Here is a 22,954-nt window from a genome sequence, read left to right as displayed (position 1 = left end):
GTTTTTGTCAAAGAAAGTTCAGTGTTTCCCAAGTCTACCAGCAATGTCCACTGATGAAATCAGAACTTTCAAAATGCATCAAATGAAACTCTGTGAAGTATCTACACAAGCTTTTGTAGTAGCCGACTGAAGGCTTCTAGTTGCCTTTCCTGAAATGACAAGACATGAACTATCAAATCTGTATTACTCAGGGCAGACGTGTATACTTGTGGCCCTTTCCCCAAAACTTTGTGTGCAGTCCTCAGGGTCCCTGCAAAAGTCATCACTAAATTTGAATTATTACTTTCTTAGAAGGAAAAAAAATCATAAACTTGGGAATGATTCCATTCATTAAATAAATGACATATTATTTAATCAATCGGATTATTCCCAAGTTAATGGTTTTGCCCTCTACTTTGCCCTGGCCATGACCATTTCTTTCTATTCGCCTTGTCAAGGATACAGATCCAGGAATTCACCCAGCACACTACTGGAATATGAGGCACAGCTGTGGACCTTTCAGTGGCCACGGACAATCCTTATCCTTAAAAGGATTCTATTGCAGGTTACAGCACCTGGCTGACCTTAGCTGATCTGGAAAGTTACGAAGAATCAGATCTGATTAATATTTGGACATGAGACAATAAGGAAATCTCAGTGCTGTAGCTTTGGCTGGAAGACGGCAACAACAAACCAGTTTCATATTGTTGCCAGGATCACTGCATGGATGTGTCCATGCATAACTGGGAATCAAACTCTTCTTGAAGGAATTCTTACTTTGCTTACTTCTGGATGGTTCTCTCCTAGAACATTCTATGATTGGGGGTGGAAAATCTTTCCTGAAATTCAGACATTGAAATAGTTCCAGTGGGTGAGAGAAAACTCGGGATGGGATTGGTTCCATTTTTAATATGATTGATTTTTGTTTAAAAAAATGTTTTTTAAAAACAAAGCCTTATGAGGACAGCTGTCCCCTCATTTCTATAATGAATAGAAATAATATTATATCACATGGAGAATGATGTTCTCAATGTCATTCTAAAGTAATTTGGAAATAGACTAATAACTGATTTTAGCAGACCACCCTGAAAGGTGAAAAAGGAAGAAAGAGTTTGGCAACTTTCACAAGAAGCTGTGGGAAGCTTGAAGAAATTCTTACATCTTCACTGAATGAAAGAAGCCTGGTGAATGGATCATCACACCCTGATTTTACAGTATTGGTTTTACCAGCAAGAGAAATGGATTTACTCAGCCACTGAGAAAGTAGATACAAGTTTCTGAAACAGCGTGAAGGCTAAAAGGACCACAGTCAGGTGCACAGAGCCTGAGGCCAGACAGCATGTTACCATAACAGTACAAAGACGTCAACCACTTCTCTTGCTGAGAAATAACCAACTTTCAGTCCTTTAGGATCCATAGGTGGGTGAAAGAGATAAAGATTGCAACTTGAGGATGGAGAGAGAGAGAGAGAGAGAATGAATTATAGTTGTCTGTTACTGGTTTTCTATTCTAATTACATCTTTTCCAGTACCTGTAATAAAACGTAAGTTATCAAAGATCTGTGTCCTTGAATCTCTGCCTGCTAGCCTTTGAGTCTTGGTGAAGCCTGATAAACAGGATGCTTTATTGTGCCACATGGCACTCTCCTTTATTTTATTTTATTGATTTAACGTCAAAGATCCCCCAAAGGTATATGGCACAGCAGCCCTGTTTTAAGAAATTTCATTTCGTAAAATGAAAATTAAAATGTCTTCTCATTAGCCATAGGGATCTTCCACTTATGGGGCAGGGAGAGGGGAATGACCTCAGGGCAACTGCCTAAAGAGCACATCTCTATTCCCTTCCCTTCCCTTCCCTTCCGGCACCTGTGTACTGTATGCTCCCACTCATAAATCAGCAAAACAACAACAACAACTACTTAGGCATGGCCTTTGTAATCTCTATTCCAGGCATAATACACTCTAAATGTTTGCTATTATTTCACAAAAGGAATATATCAGCACAACGCATGGCTCTTTTGGCTTTCGCAAGTGATCTAAGAGCAACACTCAAGCACCCACAGACTTCTCCTGTCTTCTATTTCTCCTGTAACAATTGTTCCTATCATGACAACTGTCTTCAGCAGTCACTGAACTGAATTGTTATTCTGCTTTTGCACTTCCTAGTTTTCCATACAGGAAAACATACATGCTAAATACTATAAACCAAAAGTTCTTACACATTCCCTGCTATGCATCTCTCCTTAACAAACCATTACTTTAAACCATGCTTGAAAGTCTGAATAGGAACATACCCTTTCCCAGGTTCATTTGTCATTGTGTACATGACCACACAATCCCTGTAAGAACCTAGTGAGTTCATTGTTCCATTGCAGCAGAGGCCTTGCTATGCATCATATCAACAAGATCTCTCAAACTGATGGAAAATGGAAAAGGACCTTTATTGTGGCAACAATATTCCTGAAGAGGATAACTTACTTGTCTTTGTTTAATTAAAATCAGGCCATGAAAAAGCTTCTGTTCCATGCATGAATTTAGATATAATTAGCCCTGCATTTCGTCTTTAAAGATGATGATTCACTGTTTCTAAGTTCTACATCCAATATTGCTTTTGAGGTTTAAAGTCTACATTCCTTTGAAAACTCAGCAAAGCATAAATTATTTTAACAGAGAGAAGAAGGGAGAGACTTGACTCACATGCACAAAAGTGCTTAATAATGTTGCTGTGGCAGAGAAGATGAGCCATATGATGGGAAGTATGTCAAAGAGATATTTTGTCCCCACCTTGCCAATGTTTCCCCAACTAATGTGTCCCCAATTAGTCTGATGGAAAAGTAAATGTCTTGATAGAGACTAAGTTGTATAAAATTCTGTTCACCTGTACATAGCACAGTTATAGTTCTGATGCTGGGAATCAGAATTGGGATATTATCCTGCTCTTCCTAGTTCTAACTCTTTTACTACAGCTAGTATATCATTTAAGCTCTCAGATTCAACTAAGTGGTCAAATGTTTCCATTCTGTGTTGGACCACTTGCTTTTCTACAAGAAGGCAAACACGGTCTAGAAGGCACAAAGAGTTAAATGTAGGACAACTCAGATATCACAAGCCATTTCTCTAGCCTAGTAAAAATCAGCACATGGCCTGTGGCCCAGACCATAATCTCTAAATAATTCTGGCCCCTATAGGGTTTCCAAAGATCTAGAATGGCAGGGGGGGAAGGCTGCCATTTACTACAACTTGCAAAATGAGAATTGTTATTTGTAGCTGTTCCTTTTATAGAAATCATCCAGCATAATCTTACTCAGAAATATATAAATAAAATCATTAAAGCACTCCCCTCCTACAGTTTATTCCCTTATAGCTTATACATGATTATATTGTCATAGTAACTAAGTGGTATATACACTAGCCATGAAACTTGGCTGAACAATTTTCAGGCCATATCTCTTTATATAACTGATAATATATAATTGGATGTTAAACAGTTGGTTTTTTTTCAGTCAGTACAAAAACAAAAAGTGTGAAGGACCAAAAAGCTTTCACACAAGTCTATCAATCATATTAAATAAAAAAATAAAAAAATAAAAAAAATGAATAGGAATTCACAGGAAAAAAAAAAGGAATCACATCAACAAATGTGATACTGGTATGTCAGACACAGAAGCTTGGAAATTCCAACTAATTTGTTAAAAATAATGTTAGTTCGCTTATTTGCTAAGGAGCTTTTTCTTAGTTTTCACAAGAGCTGCAGAGTTATTGTAACTGAATTACAAAAGATCTCCAGGGATATTTATAAGGGTTCCAGAACCGAGGAAGAATAAACCCTAATGCTTATCCAAAGTGAGAGAATGGGATAAGCTTTTTGAATCGCAGCTAAAGGGTCTTTGCCAAAGTCATGGTAAGTACAATTAGTGCAATTGACAAAATAAAGACACTATTAATACAGAGATAAGTGGCATTTCTTGGGGAAAAGATGTTAATGTACAAAGTATTTGTGATCTGACATGATAATGGTGGAGTCTTTGTCAAACAATTCAGAAAGATTACCTGACTAGTAAAACACAGTTCAACATCCATGAAGTTGTTTACAGTATCATTAAAAAACTGCTCCTTTGTTCAAAAGTTTTATAAAACACCTCAGGAAAAGAAGCAAACTATAAAATACTATAAAGGAACAAGAGAAGGGGAAGACACTGCAAAATGATCTGGAATAAAATCCTGCTGTTGAGAAAGATATCCATGAATATTTTTTTTCAGGTAACTAGCAAGACCTTATTTAGAATAAACAACAATCCATATTAGATTCAGCTGTAAACATTGCAACCCTTCATGTTTCATAGGGGTCCATAAAATGTACACCAATGGAAATAGGAATGAATGTCATTATAGCAGGAAAAAATGAGAAATCTGTAAAAATTAAACTTTATGGATTTGTACTCCCCCTAGTTGGGAGTTATGTGTCCCCCTAACTGAGTGTTATGTGCTAACAGAAAATAGCCTGTTTGGTTGATTTTAATATTCCTCCTTTTATCTGAAAACCATATATCTGCCATGAGAGCCAGTTTGGGTAGTGGTGAAGGCTCCAGGCTAGAAACCAGGAGACCATGACTTCTAGTCCTGCCTTAGGCCCAAAGCCAGCTGGATGACCTTGGGCCAGTCACTCTCCCTCAGCCCTAGGAAGCTGGCAAGGGCAAACCAGTTCCAAAAAACTTGCAAAGAAAACTGTGGGGACTTTTCCAGGCAGTTGCCAGGAGTCATCACTAACTTGAAAGCACAAAAAATAAATAAATCAGCCCATATCTATATACACAGCTGCTGTACTTCTATGATAGCTAAATTTTAAAAATGCTGTTAGATAAATTATCTGTTTCTATATATGTTTCAGATGCAGGCTGGACACAGATGATTCAAATATTCTAACTGTAAGATAATCATAATATCCCAGACTGAAAATCTCAAGACTAGCATGAAAATCCAGCAACACTTCTATCATCACAGCAATGGAACTGTATTAACCCTGCTAGCATGAAGGAGTTTCAAGTGATCTGAAGAATAATTTAATACCAGGGTACAGGCAAGATGGGTGTGAAAACGGAATTTATATTAAACTGTTTCCACTTGTTTTGATCATTATCAACCTCCTGATCATTTTTACAAGCTGTTAGAATTTTAAGGAATATAAACATTCTAGAACAAACACACCATTCCTAATTCATTCATTACATTTCCTTTCATGATTTCAGTCAGTTTCCAGAACAGCTATATATTCTATCATCAGTTTTAATTTAAAACAAATTTTAACAAATCCACCTAATAGCTTAACCTAAAAAGATGAATTATCTGGGCGTAATAAAGTAGTCTGACATCTGAGAGAAAAAGCAACCTAATTTCACTAATAAAGTGAAATTTAGGACAGCATTATTCGTATTACACTGCCATTACATTCCCATTTCCCTGTAGTTTGCAAGCAGCCTCCTTCAGTTCAGTGAAATTCATGCTCTCAGAAGTACTTGAAGATCCAGATGATTCAACAGTTCTCCTCAACTAAAATTGTGAGGGCAAAAGTACATACTATTAAAAAAAAAACACTGCTAGAACTCCTTGTTCTTAACATTACAGTAATTACAGGGAACAGCCTGGTGTCACAGTGCAAGGGTACAGGAGATGTCAAGTAATCTTTGTTTGGTCAATGCCAGCACATTGCAAGAGATGAGAACTCCAACATTTTGCTTTCCTTTGTAGATCACATTTGGTAATGCAAATTATAAACATTGAACAATAAATGCCACACTTGGGAATGTTATAGCTATCCCATAGAATACTGCATTCAGTTTCACAGCAACCCAAACATTTTGCTTTTAGAATGGAATTTCTGCTTCATCAGGTGTGAATATAGATAGATTTAGCTATAGATATACAGTAGATATATAGAGATAGAGATAGAAATGATAGAAATGATAGAGATAGAGATATATTAACTGCAGCCTTCTGTCATCCTAGACTCAGAAAATAATAAGGTAGTGGCCATTAAGGCCATCAAGTTCAATTCCTTGCTGAATCCAAATTAAAGCATCCCAGGCAGATGGTTGGTTATCCTCCACTTGAATGCATTATGCAAAAGGAAGAGGCTTTCTGAATTGATGACCACCATGTCTGTTTTAATATAAAAAGGATTCAGTATTCTATTAAAGAATATAAACTTGCCATGGTTCTCTGCTGGTCTGAATACTGGTTCATCAACTGACATGTATGAACCACGTCATAATTAAAGCACAATCATGGATAGGCTAATGTGAACTTCGAGTACAATGTCTGCGAGCCACTGCTTCAGAGCACACTACACAAGCACAGAATAAGTAACTTATTTCAGTTATTTTAAAATTCTTTGGTGTGTTTTATTTATGACCATAAAGCAGTTACTCTTCTAAATATAAATATTTAATGTTATATATCGTGCATTGGACATTTAGGAATGTCTTAGTGAGCAATGCAGACTCTCTTTTGTTTGTTTGTTTGTTTGTAATGTAAGAAATAGCCATGCAATACCTCATACATGGGGGCATGACATAATGTAACATCTACAGTATATCTCTCTGTTCTAAGAGTTTAAGAAAAGTTTGCTAGGCCATAGATACCATTCTAAAGATACCTTGTAAAAACAATGTACATAGTGGATTCCTTTCCTATAACTAAGTAAAAGCATCCTAAAAATCAGATTAACTTTTACATATAAATGTAAGAAGGTTATAGAATCAAACAATTTGATACTCTTGTATCTCATTGATATACATATGACAGCAACATGCTGTATCTTTTGGTCTAAACCAAATCTAAGACACAAATCGGGGATTCAGCCTTAGCAAACTCAACAGTTATTCTGAAGAGACATGTGCAGTACTGATAACAACATTATTTTCTTGGTCACCAAATACTATCCTGGTCTACTTCCATGTTAGCCAGATTCAAGCCAGAGATGTTACTGCACTATTGCAGTCGAAAATGCTAATATTTTAAGAGTATTTGAGTTTTTTAAAATAACAAATCAAGAATACATGCACATCACAGAAACTAAACTGCTTCCATCTGTGTCTGTCTGTCCATCCATCCATCCATCCATCCATCCATCCATCTTAGATATAAGACACTGATGCTCTGTGTGTGTGTGTGTGCGCGCACGCGCGTGCGCAAATAGATAAAAGACAGTCACCTGGGAATGGCTCAATCCTTCATGTGTCTATTTTCTATATTAAATCTCATGAATAAAACTTGTCATGCTTGTCTACGAGAGAACTTGGACTTGTCTTAAAAGCTCAGTCGAATGATTTCAAAGGCACCCAGCAGGATTTGCCACACAAATAAAGGGATGCAGGTTGGCTGTTCAGGCATGAGCATAGAGTGCCCTGGTTCTTGCTGCATGATGAAGTGTCTCCAATAGCTATCATTTCTGCTGTTTGAGGTTCAGCAGGCTGGATGGGGAAGGCATTGTAGACTGAAGCTGGATGGAAGGCTGGAAGTTTTCTGCCCCAGGCTTTTGAGAAAGTTGGAAATTCCTCATTGTTTTTGAAACATACAGCCAATAAAGTTTGCAGAGGTAATTTATAACACATAGCAGGTGCTTGTGTTTCTGTATACAGCTCTCTGTGTGTGAGTGAGAAACAGAAAACAGCTTGTATTTTAGAATAAACAGAAGCACTATTTTGGGTCTTTGTGTGTGAGAGACAGAGACAGACAGACAGACAGACAAGGTATATTCTGGCTGTCAGATTGTGCCTTGGGGTTTTGATGCAGAGAAGTACATCTGCAACTTTATATCATAGCTTGATGATTCTTTCTACATAAATAAGTAAGAATCACACAAATACCCAATGCACTTCCCATGTACTGTCATCCTGACCATCCCCATCTCCATCCTCAATAAAATACAGGTAGCATTTCCATCATGACACTGTACTGCTCAATACTGTGAGAAGTTTATGTCACATGAAAACCAGCACTGAGGCCAGTAGAAAATCATGGCAAGACAATCCTTTAACAGAACATCCTTATTGCATTAAAAGAAACATACTGGTAGGCAAAGAAAAACTTCCTTTTGGATAATATACTGCCCCTTTCCATAGTTGACCCATATTTATTTGCAGGCTCCCTTCCTGATGCCAATCAATTATTAGAAAGGAAGAACACTTCTCAAGTTAAAATTCTAATTCTCCCTTTGCCCCTTGCTTTGAGATTCCACCAAGCTTTTGTTTAACATTCTGCAGGCATCCTTTTTATAAGGAGCAGTGTAGAAAACCAGGCTTGCAGTCTTAATAAAATATGGTTTTACTGAAAGCCTGGATCAGACTCTCATAGTACTTCAGTAATTTGATTCAACTATAGGATATTGCAAAGCTAACAGAGACATTAGGGGAAAAAAATGTATTTTAGGTCCAGATAAAAAGATATTTAATAAGCACTAGCTCTGCCTATTCAGATAGCAAGGGTTCATACTGCCAGCTGAAATTTTCCAGAAATATTTTCAAATGACATAAAGATAAAAATAAATCTAATTAAATAGACCTTTTCTCCTGAACAGTTTAATTCACTGCCTCCCAGTGAGCATTTGAACCCTAACTAGTTTACAGTTGGTGGCTGCTGACAAGAGTTACTAAGAACATTGACATGTAGTCTCTGTCTCCAATTTATATACAGCGCCACAAGTTGTTCACAACAGCAGAAACAGCAACACGTTATTTCATCCATCTCTTCGTGACCTCCAATATTGGCAAAATACTTGTTGCAGCCATGCCATTCTTACGTAACCTCAATGATACTAATCGTACACAGGAGAGAATTTTATAGACGGAAAATAAGATAAACTAAAGGGGGGGAAAAAATCCACAAAGCAACACTGACTACTGAGGAAGTAAAATAAAATTCCAGAGAACATACTACAGTATGAGAAAGAAAAAAAAAATGGCTAGCTAATTAAAACCCTAGACAAGAACCTTCCGTGTTGTAACATTATGTAGCAAATGCCACTGCTTGTTCTGTATAGTTTATCTGACATTGGGGTAGTAAGATTTTATGTGAAGAGAGGCTTCTTCATGGAGTTCAGTGTTGGAAAATGCACTTTATGAGCATCGTTGCTGCATTCCTGGTCATGGAAAGACAGCAGAGCCTGTACTCACATATTTTCATATTCACATTAGAGGCTTGGGGGCCAGATGTTTCATGGAACCTCAATTCTTAGGGTCACAAATGAGATTGGGACCAAGCCCATTCATCCCTATGATACTTGTCAGAGAAGGCAGCCACGCTACCATACTGTGGACTGTCCTAGGATTTTTCTCATTTCATGTGGAAAAAAAAACTTACTTGATTTCTGCTTAGTTTTACCAAGTTCCTCAAAATGTCTGGCTTCCTCATGCTAAACAAAATGTTGCAGACTCACAGACTGAGATCTCATGCACCCCCTGTCCCTTTGAATAGGCCTGAACATCCAATATGAAAGATGCTACTTCTGCATTACACCAAGTCTGACAAATAGTTGCCATCAGAAGGACTTCAGTTTTAACTCCAATAGCAATATGATTTACTCATTCTAGTATACTTCTTAGCCAATGTCAAACCACCTTGAAGTTCTTGCTTCGGAAGTTCCAGATACCTGCCATCAAGGACAGTCCTGCATGAGCCTAAATTGCCCAAATCTACAGAACCATCCAGAATGCAGAGTTCTACACAATGATAAGATCCCATGTTCAAAATGGTGTTCATTGTATTATGAATATTCCAGATGCTGAAGTCAGAGCTATTGCTGTCTTTCATTATGCATCCCCACCCACAATTAAAAACTAATTTGTATTTCCACCTTTCAGAATGTGCAGGCTGACTTTAGCTAGCTTCATACACAGGGTGGTTTTTTTTTAATTTTGTGTGTGTGTTTGCAGGTTATGTATGAAATGTCCTCACTTCTTGTTGGAATGTGATACATGAGAGAACATTCTGAAACAGGGCATCATGTGCCATTCTTCCTCACAGAAGCTCTATGGAACGCATCTATGAACATCGATCAGACTGGTTAAGTGAAGCATATATTACTGATAGAGTATACATTTACAAAAGTAGTTTACTGGTAATATCAGTGTCTGAATCTAATTTACAGAAGTAACAAATGCAGATGCCATGCAATGAAATCCACAAATGTGTCATAGTTTTTCTCTGGCATTTTAGCATTATACTTACCAACTTATGTTCATTTTACTTTTCCAAGAAATGTTGACATTTGTCTTTCTCCATCTCCCCCTTGCCCAAATCCTAGGGGCTCAATTATTTATCAAATCCCACTAGCTATTGGCCTATTTAGAGACAAAGAAACCTGCTGCTTGTTCTGTACCTACAGGCCCATCCATTGAGCTGGAAGCTATTTTTACATGGAAGGTGACTTCAAGCCATATTGATCCAAACGATAAAGAGAAATCACAGGTTACATTGGCCTAGATTTTGTGTTGCTCTTGACTGATTTATTTTTCCTATTGAACAAATCCTTGTGTTATGGTTTCTTCAATCTCATGTGACAGACACAGCATATAAAAAGAGCTGGAAATCTTTGCAGAATTATTTTAATTTACTTTTTTTCTTCCTTTTTTATTTTGGGTAGATGTTTTAGGCACCTGCCTGACATTCAATAATAATAATAAAAAAGAATTGATAGTGATTCCATTTCAGGACAATGGAATACTGATTATATTGATACAATTTCAAACAATATTCTGACATCACTCAGAGTTTTGTCCGATTTTATACTTTTCTGCAAGGTACATAGACGGTCTCATTTGCAACAATGCACTTAACCATTCTGGTTCTGGACATTATTTGATATCTTCAAAGCAATTTTACATTGCATTGCACTATCTCAGAAAATAGGTTACATCTGTTCATATTCCTTCTATAAAACTCTAGTAGACATAGGTCTAGGTCCAAATTGGTGTATTTATGCTAAGGCTTTTCAGTTTTTTGTTCTGATAAGAATTCTACATGCCATGAACAATCGCCCCCAAGGCCAGGTCTATCAGGCCACTGCAGTGCTACAAGAGAAAAAAAATATCAGACACTCCCTCCCCAATATATAGTACACATGGAAATTGTAGGCCGGAACATTCACGTGGAAATCACATCTGTTTTGAAATTATTCAGAGTATAGTGGAAGTATGAAAGACTTATACTGTATAAGGAGGAAAAAAAATGAAAGCATTAAAAATTCCAACAATCAGCCTTTGCTGGAAAAAGAGAATGAGGAAGTCTGAATTCAGGTTCCTGGTGTTTCTCCTAAACAAAAGGAAAAAAAAAACCCTACCCATACAGATTTCATTAAAAAAATGTATGAAGCTCCAGTTCTAGGATTGGGCAAAGAAAATATTTATCTAATTTCCTTTGCATGTGCTTGGATATGTAATTCCTTATTCAGGTTGGGATAGAGGTATGCAGTGGCTAGTTCCACACTGTATTGAGGCATTCAAATTTCAAAGAGTTAAAGGTTTGGCTTTATTGCTTTCTTCATGCTGAATAGAATTTCATTCTAACATTGTAGTTTATGAAAAGATGTAAGTCCTAACATTCATGCTACTTGTAAATTCATACAAGTTCAGACCATGAATATTATCCTTTTAATGTTACCATTCTATTTGTCTTATCTTGTTGGGTGCTTCAACCTTATTTCTTTGGATTGAATGAGGTTTTTTTTTTCTTTTTTAAATAGCAACCTCTGACTTGAATTAAACAGACTTATCTTCATCTCTTTCTTCTCCAAGTACATTCATGTGCTGCATAATATAACTCTCTAATTGACTCAATGGGTATTTTTAAATGCAAGGATCCCTGGAAAGTTAAGCTTTCTTTCTTTCTTTCTTTCTTTCTTTTTTTGAGCTGAAGAAAGACAAATTGCAACAAGTCAATTTGTAGTTTAAAGTAGTATGCAGACATGGGGGGAAATGTTATTGTTCAATAGTATGTTTGGCCTACTTTTTCAAAATGTAAAGCTGCCACTACTTTCCTCATAACATTATTATATGTATTATACGTATTAAAATTATTCCTCATAACATTATTATATATATTATAAAGCATAATAATAATGTACATTCAGAGGTCTGGCAATCAGCTCATACTTATGACCAGTTGCAGTGTCCCACGGTCACATGATCAACATTTGTGAACTTCCTTGCCAGCTTCTGGCAAGCAAAGTCAATGGGAAGCCGGCAAGGAAGGTTGCAAGATGCTGGAGTAAGTCCCCCCAGCTCCACACTTCCTTTGCTCACATGCACTGCACCCTCCTTCCCCCCTTCACTCACACACAGCCAGTGCTCTCCTTCCTTGGACTTCCCTGCACTTGCACACATGTCCGCACCCTGCAACCTCTTTCCGCAGCCTCCCTGCAGTCACACACACAGACACATACCCCACACCCTCTCCACAGCCTCCCTGCAATTGCGCCCACCCCGTGCCCTCTTTCCTCAGCCACCCGGTGCTCACATGCACCCCATGCCCTCATTTGCCAGCCTTTTTGAGCTCATGTTGCATGGAGCACCCTTCCCCCAACTCGCACACAGCCTGCACCGGGCCTCCAAGTCTTCTGGGCCTCCCCTACCTCCCTGCAGCATCCCTGCACTCCTTTCCTGGGACTCCCTCCACTTTCCACTTAATGACCTGTGTATCTTGGATTATGATGACAACTGGGACGTCCTGGATTGCAATTGCTAACTGATGCAGTCACGTGACATCACGCTTTATGACCGCATCTTTTAGTGACAGCAGTCCTGGTCCCAACTGCAGTTGTAACTCAAGGACTACCTGCATGCCACCGTCTTATATGCACTTATATGTATATTATGTGTGATGATGGAAGCAGGAAAACTGCCTCACCCTGAAAAATCCCAGAACTGTGCAAAATTGTTATCTGCTAACCCTCCTATACCATATTTTTGGAATCAGAAAACCAAATAGATCAAGTACTGTGCCATCAACATATGATTGGCAACCCATAAGCTTATAACAATGGGGATGGCATTAGAAGATACACAGCATGCAGAATGATCCCAAAGCAGCCCTGACTGCTTAGCTCCGAGGGCATGGTGACCCTACAAGCAGTGGTTCGTATCCTCTTGTGCAACTGTTTGGAAGGACAACACAAAGGAAGAGGAGAACGCATGATGCAACCCTGAATTTAGCCCCTTGAGCAGGAGGCCTTCGGAGCACATCGACAACCCTCTGGCAAGAAGGGTTCAAGATCCATGCAAGGAACAAAATGTTCTGGTACTGAGCTGCCAAAACTGGGGGACGTGTCAGATAGCCAGAGAAGCTACAGGAACACACTGATAATGAATGCTTCCGGAAACCTAGTCCATTCAGCAGCATAAGGGGTGGAGGACAGGAGAAAGGAAGGAGGAGGCAGAGACAGAAACTGGAGCCACTTACCTCACAGGAAAAAAGGTGGGGGCTGCTTTTCCGAGTGGACCTTTGGTGCCTGGCTGTCTGGGTCATATTCTCAGGACCAAAGTTTATGTCCTTATAAGGTCAAGAAGCTCCTGATTGGTTGATGTACATAGGACAGAATATATTAATGTTGTATACCAGCTTCTTACTAGCAGCAGTCTCTGTAGTTGTTAGCTAGCTAGCTGGTTAATCTGTTTATACTATGTTATTTTACTTCTAAGTAATGTTTTTTTTATTTAATACAATCTTTTATAAAGAAATGCCTGGTCTCTCATTCTTATTTACTTCTGCTGCATAAGCAATCTGCTACAGCCATCTCCTATTAGGTAAGGCAAGAAGATGCCCCACCCAGACAGACCCAGTTGAGCCAATCATAGGCAAACAGCCTTCTAGGAAAGGGCTATGTGGTCTCTCCCTGGTGGCCCACAAGACCTACTCCAAAAGTAATCTAATAAACCAGCCTTACCTGGTACATCCTAGTGCACCTCTTTCTCTCCTTACCATTGACTGCTTCACATAATCTGACCAAGAAATAAATAGTGCAGTCATTGCCCATCAAGATCTCTGCCTGCTTTTAAATTTTTGAAACTGAAAAAAAAGAATTCATACACTATGCATATGAATAAATAGTTTCATGAGACTCTACCAGGCAAAGTGTGAGCGAATATACTGGTACAAACTAGATTTCTTCTGCTAACTCTAGGACATTATGCTATAGCAAATGTATGGGATTTAGTAAATGTCAACATTATTCACATGTTCCAGACTTAAAAGCTATTTTTATCTTGGCTTTTAGAAGCCACTGAACCTTCTTTGTCACATCTCTCTATTTGGGGAGATGTATACAGGTAGATAGAGATATATAATCTAGAACTTTCAGAATCTAAATTTGCTATACTCAGGATACTACACATAAGATAAACATATACTAAAGTAAAGGTAAAGGTTTCCCTTGACGTAAAGTCCAGTCGTGTCCGACTCTAGGGGGCGGTGCTCATCTCCGTTTCAAAGCCTTGGAGCCGGCGTTGTCCATAGGACACTTCCGGGTCATGTGGCCAGCATGACTCACGGAACGCCGTTACCTTCCCGCCGAAGCGGTACCAATTAATCTACTCACATTTGCATGTTTTCGAACTGCTTGGTGTGCAGAAGCTGGGACGAGCAACGGGAGCTCACCCCGCCGCGCGGTTTCGAACCGCCGACCTTCCGATCGACAGCTCAGCGGTTTAACCCGCAGCGCCACCGCGTCCCTAATAAACATATACTACCTGGTACTTATTTAGCTCCTTTAATAAAAAAAAAATCTGTACAGCATAACCAGCCAACAATTATAGGCCTAATCACTTGTTTAATATAGTTATTACTGTTTAGCACCCTTAACAGTAAACAGCTGATTAGCTCTCAGTAACTTTTAGTTCCAAGTTGTTCACATTTGGACCCTGATTCCAACATTGATCTGCTATCTACCAGTAGCACAGGCACTACATTCAGGTATATTTGATATTATCTATATCATAGTGATGATATAGATCTATAATATAGTGATGGTAGCTGGCACATTGTACTAAAATTATTATAATGCAGAGTAATATTCTAAGATGTTGTTCTCTGAAAAAGTTAAATGGCTATTCCACATATTTTTGAGACCCCTTATTGTTATGATTAGGCAAAAGCAGCTTGTTTATTTCTTCCCTGGAGCAAGCCATGTACTGTATAGTAATTAAGGTGTTGAAATGAGACCAGGGAGATCCATGTTCAATTGCACTGTCCACTGTGGTCACTCTCTCTCAGCCCACCCTACCTCACAATTAGTGAAGAGTGTTTTGTATGCACCTTAAGTTCCTGAAGCAAACATGAGATATCCATCTAACAAACCAACAAATGAATAGATGGTGTTGCAATAAAGGCCAAGAAACTGAACTACAAATGAGGAAGTGGTTATTTGAATCCTGACTACGATGGGAATTAAGAGAATACAGGAGAGTGATGGGAGAAAATGTTTAAAATAGAAAACAATTGCTAACTACTGTCAAAAGCAAAAGAATGTAGGACAGAAACTCTTGGTTGCTATTGTTTGCTGAGAGACTGGCAACCACAATCCCCACTGGTTTCCCCAGAGATGTGGAGGAGTAAAAGCAGTGTCCAAGAGGATGACGTAACTGGTGGTATCCCCCTTTTTTTCACACTTCCATAGCACCTGGTAGGTGAGCAGGGGATTGGAGCAGTGTTTTATCCAATTACCACTGCCAGTATCTACTGTAACTCTAGCTACAACCTCCTAGTCCCATTGGGATGCAGATCCTGCTATGGATAAGCTTTTCTTTTGCAAAAACAGACATTCTGTTTTGGACATTGCATCCAACCTGCTCCTACCACTGAATGCTGCATTGTCAGCAGTGCATCTCTGAAATTGGCACAGCTTTTAAATTGTTCCTGTTTTATTGCTATCATTTTTTCCTAATATATTGGATTGTATTTTTAAATCCTCGTAGGCCTCACCATTCCACTTGTTCTCCCAAAACAACACAAAATGAAAACTATCTTTATGGACAATTCTTGCTTCATGTCTAGGCTGAGAATAAAAAGGAAAATGAAAAATGAAAGGTCTGGAAGTTGTCTCATCCCTGCAACATGCATTGGGCTGGAAACGAAGGTGACAAACTGGCTTTGTTTCCCATAAACCAATTTCTGAACTCTTTTCCAGCTGCTAACTCCTCTGAACCATTCTCAGCCTAAGGATCTATAAATAAGCCATTCAAGAGTGACCGCAACAATTTGAAGCTGAATGGTTGCACCACAGTGAATGGGAATGCAGGCAATTGCCTACACGGCTTCAGTGAATTCTGAAACAGCCACTTATAGGTGTGAAAGAAAAATGTCAGTAACCACCCTCTCAGTATTCTCAGTTTTCTGCACAACTTATGATGCTGTTATCAGAATCACAGTCTTTCCGCAGAAAATGCTTCTAATTTTGTTTGCTTTCTGCAGGAGTGGTTTTATGAGAGAGCTAAGACAGGCCACTAATTTAACTAAGAGAGCCCCATAGTTTGAAGCAAATCTCTCTGAAGCACATACACTGACCGATCTAAATCATGGGATCTGCTGTGGTGATCCTTAGCCTTCCCTCCCCAATCATAGTTACCAAAGGTTGTTTCTGACTACTCAAAGCTCCAATACAATAGAAAATAATTTGCTACTTATCATGTATCAACATTGTGCAATAGCTACTCAAGTCATTTGCTCTAGAACTGTGGTGTGGTATGCTTGTCTTCTTCCTGGCAATGGGCACTGCTTCTTCTTGTGGTGGTTGTGGAGAGATAACCAATATCACAAAGAATCTCAAGAACAAGTTTGTTTTCTCCACTCTCTTCGCTAGAATCATACTGTATATGCTCTATTTAATAGGCAGACCATACCTGGTTGCAAGATTCCAGATAATCACTAGATGGCAGTAGTTCTGAGATGACATCAAAGAATTGCTGCCACCTTGTGGTCATTTATATTTTTGCAGTCTCAATATAGCATATCTAATTATGCGAAGACCTAGCTCTCTAGAGAAGGCTCTAATGTTGGGAAAGATAGAAGGAAAGAGAAGAGGATGACCAGCAGTGGATGGACTTGGTTACAGTGGCATATTGTATCTTATCTGAGTGTTATGGACGATCCTCCATATCATCATGGAGGAAATTTATTTATGCCATTGCTAAGAGTTATTGTCGACTTGATGGCACATAATCAATTGATTGATCATTCAATCAATCAATCCATCAATGTTTAGGTTGCAGCCTCTTTACCTTTTTGAACTGCATGGACTTCTTTGTTTCTAGAGGTTGCATCTGCATGGAAGCACCCAACTCTCTAACTGAAAAGTAGTTTCAAAACCTTGAGATATATTGCCAGTGCTTCTGTGTCTCTCCTGGCACTGGCTGTTGTTTTTTTTTTGGGGGGGGGGACTACATACAGTTAAGAACCCTACCCTGTCGTTTCTGTCGCAGATCATATAGGGATACAAGCACCCATTGCTTGGAAATGTTGGAGATACTTTAGATTGATAGGAAAGGCCATGGATATGGAGATGAGGTTTAGATTTGGATTGGAAAACAGCAAAGCTGTTTACTGTTTTTTTTAAAAAAAATTATTGGACTCTGCCTAATTCTAAGCAGTTTTTGAAATAAGCTACAGACAGCTGATCCATTTTCTACAGGATTCCAGTTCAGGGTGGGACTGGCATAATACTCTTCCTCTCCCCTCTGGGGCAGCTTTGACACTTCTGTATCTTACACATAATGCACAACTGGGAGTACAGGAAATACCATGCCAAATGGGATATTTGTTCAAGCTTGAAACAGGAAGCTTCCATCATGATGATAGTCTGTCCCTTTTTTCATCTCAGTAATTCAATTGGGAGAGCCAGTCTGGTGTAGTGGTTCAGGCACCAGACTAGAAACTGGGAGACAGAGAGTTCTAGGCCCACCGTTGGCATGAAGCCAGCTGGGTGAACTTGGGCCAGTCACTCTCTTAGCCCTAGGAAGCAGGCAAGGGCAAACCACTTCCCAAAACATTACCAAGGAAACTGCAGGGACCTGTCCAAACAGTCACCAGGGGTCAATACTGACTCGAAGGAAAACAAAACTAAACACTCAAATGGACCACTGGAGACTTAAAGTACTCTTTAAACCACCCGGGGCTGAGGATATAAACAACGTTGAACACTAAATTCCAGGCATGTATTGGTCATGTATTACTTTTGAATAGTTGGGACTCCAGTGGTTTTGCTATTCCTGTGTATGAAAGGAGGAGGAGGATTCTATAAGCAAGGCTGTACTTGATAGATCACTATGCCTGAATATGCTCTAGTCCAAGTTGACTGGCTTTAGAAGCTAGGCAAGAATGAACCTCCTTAGGACTTGGATGGGAAAACTTCAGGTAGATTGGAAAGCTGAAAAAACATCCTGGAAGAAGGAAATGGCAAATCACTTCTGTCCATACCTGAAATGACTCTATCCCAGCATTGAACAGCTTTCTATTGCCATTCAGTGACTGGATCCATGCAGAACGTTAGGCCCTAACGTGACTTTGTTTTTCTTTGTTGGTTTGGCTTACTTTCATCTGAAACCCATCCTTATGAAAATGTTGTATGCAAGCCAGGCCACTGTGGGTTGTTCAACCAACTGCTAATATTGAGGTTGTTCAAAAGCTACCAAATATGGGATATAGGGGTATTAAATTAATATGATTTAAACTATCCTTTGTTAATCAGTAGAAGCTATATGAAGTAGAATCCACTTAAATGAGGGCTTTTTAAAAATGGTACTGTAGTGAATCCCATTTTTATTCTGTGAAGAATATAGATAGCATATGCATTTGATGGTTACTCTTCCACTTAAATGAAAGAGAAACACTGTGCAGTGTGTAAACTGAGAATGAATACTAATAAACCGAATAGCAGGCTCAAAACTGGGGTGGAGGGTGGGGATAGTTAAGAAGCAAACAGCATACTATATCTACAGTAGTTATCTGGGAGCTTGTTGAGGGATAAATTTTGTGGGCAGACACAATTAAAATTCTTAATATGCAAGCTGTTACTGTATGCATTCCACCTGATTTCTTTGAACCATCTGCTTTGGAATGGTCATAAAATTATAAACACAGACTGAAGAAGTAACATCTCTTTAAAATAGTATATGGAATCTAACACCCTTGGAAGGCAGCTGATAAGGAAATGGCCGGGCCAATAAAGTTCTAAATTTAATTAATTAATGTGATTTTTTTTTAATACTGTAGTCTGCCAGCCCACATACAGCATTTTTACAGTACTGTTCTCAGTTATGGTATGCTGACAACTCAAAACAGGGTAGAAAAGCCAACTCACACATTATTTATTTCATTTATTAAGTTATTTATAATGTTCAATCATTTATATCCTCTGTTTTCAGGATACCTCCACACGGTCTCCTGTCAAGCAGGGTGAGCAAACTCAGGGTCATTCGGAGCTTCAGCAGCATGACAACCAGTTTTGCCATGGCCAGAACCAAGTCGTTCTGCACTTTTGAGTATTTCCCTTGATGCCTATCAGATCTATTACCCCTTTATGTATGTATGTATGTATGTATGTATGTATGTATGTATGTATGTATGTATTTAGGTGCCTTCGAGTCACTCTTCTGCAGTCCCTGCAGTTTTCTTGGCAAGATTTTGAAAGTGGTTTGCCCTTGCCTGCTTCCCAGGGCTGAGAGAGAGTGACTGGCCCAAGGTCACCCAGCTGGCTTTGTGCCTAAGGCGGGACTAGAACTCACCGTCTCCCAGTTTCTAGCCTGGTGCCTGAACCACTAGCCCAAACTGGCTCTCTTGATTTTATTTTAAGAATCTTTTCAGTTTTTGTTTTTGGTTTTTTTAAAGGGAATGTCATACTTCACAGCAAAGTTTCAGCCTCAGGCATACATTTTATCTCCAAGAATGCTTCTGGGATTGATATAAAGCCCAGAGATTGGAACACTGCCCAATCTTTGTTTTGGTAACATGCCTACTTGCAAAAGAAGGCAAGAGGGAGGAAGGAAGAAAAAAACCAGGATATCATTTATGATGGTAGCAGCCTGAGGTGCTCGATAAAAGTGTAGGGAAAACTTCCCACCTGGGTGTAACATTGAGAAATGTAAATTCCTTAGTTTATTTTGAAGTGGGCTAACTGTTTTATTGTGTTTATTAGGATGGTCTTTTAAAGGTTTAGACAGAAGTTTTTGCTTTTGGGATAATGAATTTATTTTGGATAAAAGGATATTAATAAGGTTATTGTTTAAATATGTAATGGTGGAGATATAATGTTTAACTATATAAATACTTTGGTTAGGAGTAAAATTGTAATGAAGAAGGATAATATTTGATTATCTGTCTATTGGGGGAAAATATGTTATAAAAATGTGTTTTTTTTAATATATATTCATCTCAAGGGAAAAATAGTTTGTTTTAGAGGAAATGTTACATCGAGAATGGAAATGTTTTATGGAAGTAATGTTTATTTCAGTTTAAATTAGAGTAAGAGATTGATACTGAGTTATCTATATCTTTGTTGTAGAAAGTTGGAAGTCGGTATGTATGTAGTATGTAGTAGCTTTTTTTTGTAGTTTCATACTTTTTAGTTCTTTTTTTCTTGTAGTATACTTTATTTCAAACGGGACACGGTGGCGCTGCGGGTTAAACCGCTGAGCTGCTGAGCTTGCCAATCGGAAGGTCGGCAGTTCGAATCCATGGGATGGGGTGAGCTCCCGTTGCTAGTCCCAGCTCCTGCCAACCTAGCAGTTCGAAAACATGCACATGTGAGTAGATTAATAGGCACTGCTTCGGCGGGCAGGTAACAGCATTCTGCTTAGTCATGCCGGCCACATGACCACGGAAGTGTCTACCGACAAATGCCGGCTCTTCGGCTTTGAAACGGAGATGAGCACCGCCCCCTAGAGTCGGACACGACTGGACTTAATGTCAAGGGAAACCTTTACCTTTACCCTATACTTTATTTCATTTCTTGTAGTTTTTATGTATTTGTTGAAAAAATAATAATAAAGCTTTAATAAAAAAAAAAGAGTGGTGGGGAAAATATGTCCACTGACCCAAGACCTACTTTTAGATTTCCTAAAGGTCAGTGAACCCTCTGGTTACCATAGTGACAAAGAAAAGGCCCATCTTATCTTGTCTTCCATAGAAAGATTAGAGCCTCACTTGCAGCTTTCTGTAATATCTTCTTTCTTCCAGTAACTTTACCTCCAAAGTGTCATTATGTCTTATAATTTAAAATCCATTATTTTCTTAATTCTCCCATACTCAGTCTTCCTCTTCGCTTTGTCAAAGCAGGTCATTATTATTATTTATCGTATGGCAGCACAACCACGGTTATAGGTCTTTGTTGCATCCCATTTATTAGCCCATTTTGTGTCTTGCCCAGGTTGTGCTACAAAACAGCTATTAACTTATCCATTGCCTACTGATTTGTATGATTAAAAATATTTAGTTTAATCTTTTTTTTTTTACAGCTTTCCTTATGAAGTAGTACCCACCACAAAAATAGAAGCATTATCAGTTAATCTTCTCTGATTAATCTACAGCTAACCAGTACTGGGATTCAGTCATGGTGATGAGAAAAATGAATTGATTCCTTTTCAACTGGATCAAAGAAGTACCAACTATCAATTAATTTCATTACAAATGTGAAAGAAAGTACATGGAAATTCAATCTTATTTTTGTGATTATTATCCTAAGGAGCATTTAATATTTCATAATTTTTTCTAATTGGCATATTCCTATATACTTATAAAATGATTTAAATAAATAATTTTATAGCATATTTGTTTACTAGTATCTATTCCAATTTCTGGATTCTTCTTACAAAATAGCATCTTTTTTGTCTAAATTGTACCGAATTGTCCCTTTTTCTTAATGTTATGATAAAACCATTGTATTGTTTTTTTATATATACAAGTCTCCCACAAGAAATCTACTGTATATATCTGTTTTTAACAACATATCCTTTCCTCTTTCATTATTAAGTCATTTGAACACAAAAAGTGTATTTTATTTGCTTTGAAAATTAACTGTGCCAAAATGATATGAGGAATTGCTAACAAAAATATTGAAAATCATCTCAGTGCAATCTGCTTAGAAGTAAGATCCACTGAGTTAATGAGCTGTATTCTCAGGTAACTTATTCTCAACCTTTATCTAGGTATTACTGCATATTTTTTTTAAAGTTTTTTTTCTGTTCTTTTCTGCTGGAATTTATTCCAATAACCTCTTCAGATTTCAAACTAATTTCTATGAATAAATCTTTGCTGTTTTTCCTATATTAGTTTAATTTGTTTTGCATCTTTCCTTTCTCCATAACCGATTTTATTTTTCTGAATTTATTGTTAGCTTCAAGCTAATGGTTGATTTAAAAGAGTTTCTTCATATTTAACAGATTTTCTTCTTGCTAATCCATCTAATACTTTAACCTCTTTCACTTTTAAAGTGTCACCGAGAACAGTGGAAAAAAGATCTATTAAAAATGTCTTAGGCAGTATCATGAAGGAACCTGTCCTTAGTATTGTTCAACGAACTTAATTTCAATATTTTCAGAGCTGCATAAAGACTATTGTTTTCTTCCTTCCATATCACTGCAGAGGAAAATAAATCTTTTAGCAGTGCAAAAAGGTCATAGCCTAGAAGCAACAGAAATTAGAATATAATTATAGGGTAGCGATGCAGATTATTTTATCTAAATAACTGTGGCAAAATCATAACATTTAAGCAGCTGTTGAGATGAAAATTATTTTATTTACACTGATCGTTTTGATATCAATTTTAATGTGACCATTTGGGAGAATAAAGGGTTTGAAACTATTATTACAAAACCAAAACAATGTATGCATAATTTATAATTTACTATTTGAATGTTTTCAGTATTCCACAGATACATGGAAGGAGGAAAATAGATCCTTAGGTGTTCTATGATGTGGCAGCTAATTTTATGGGAACA

This window comes from Candoia aspera, chromosome 1, assembly GCF_035149785.1.
Source record: "Candoia aspera isolate rCanAsp1 chromosome 1, rCanAsp1.hap2, whole genome shotgun sequence".
Classification (NCBI taxonomy): Eukaryota; Metazoa; Chordata; class Lepidosauria; order Squamata; family Boidae; genus Candoia; species Candoia aspera.
The sequence above is the reverse complement of the archived record's forward strand: the minus strand, read 5'-3'. Positions refer to the sequence as shown.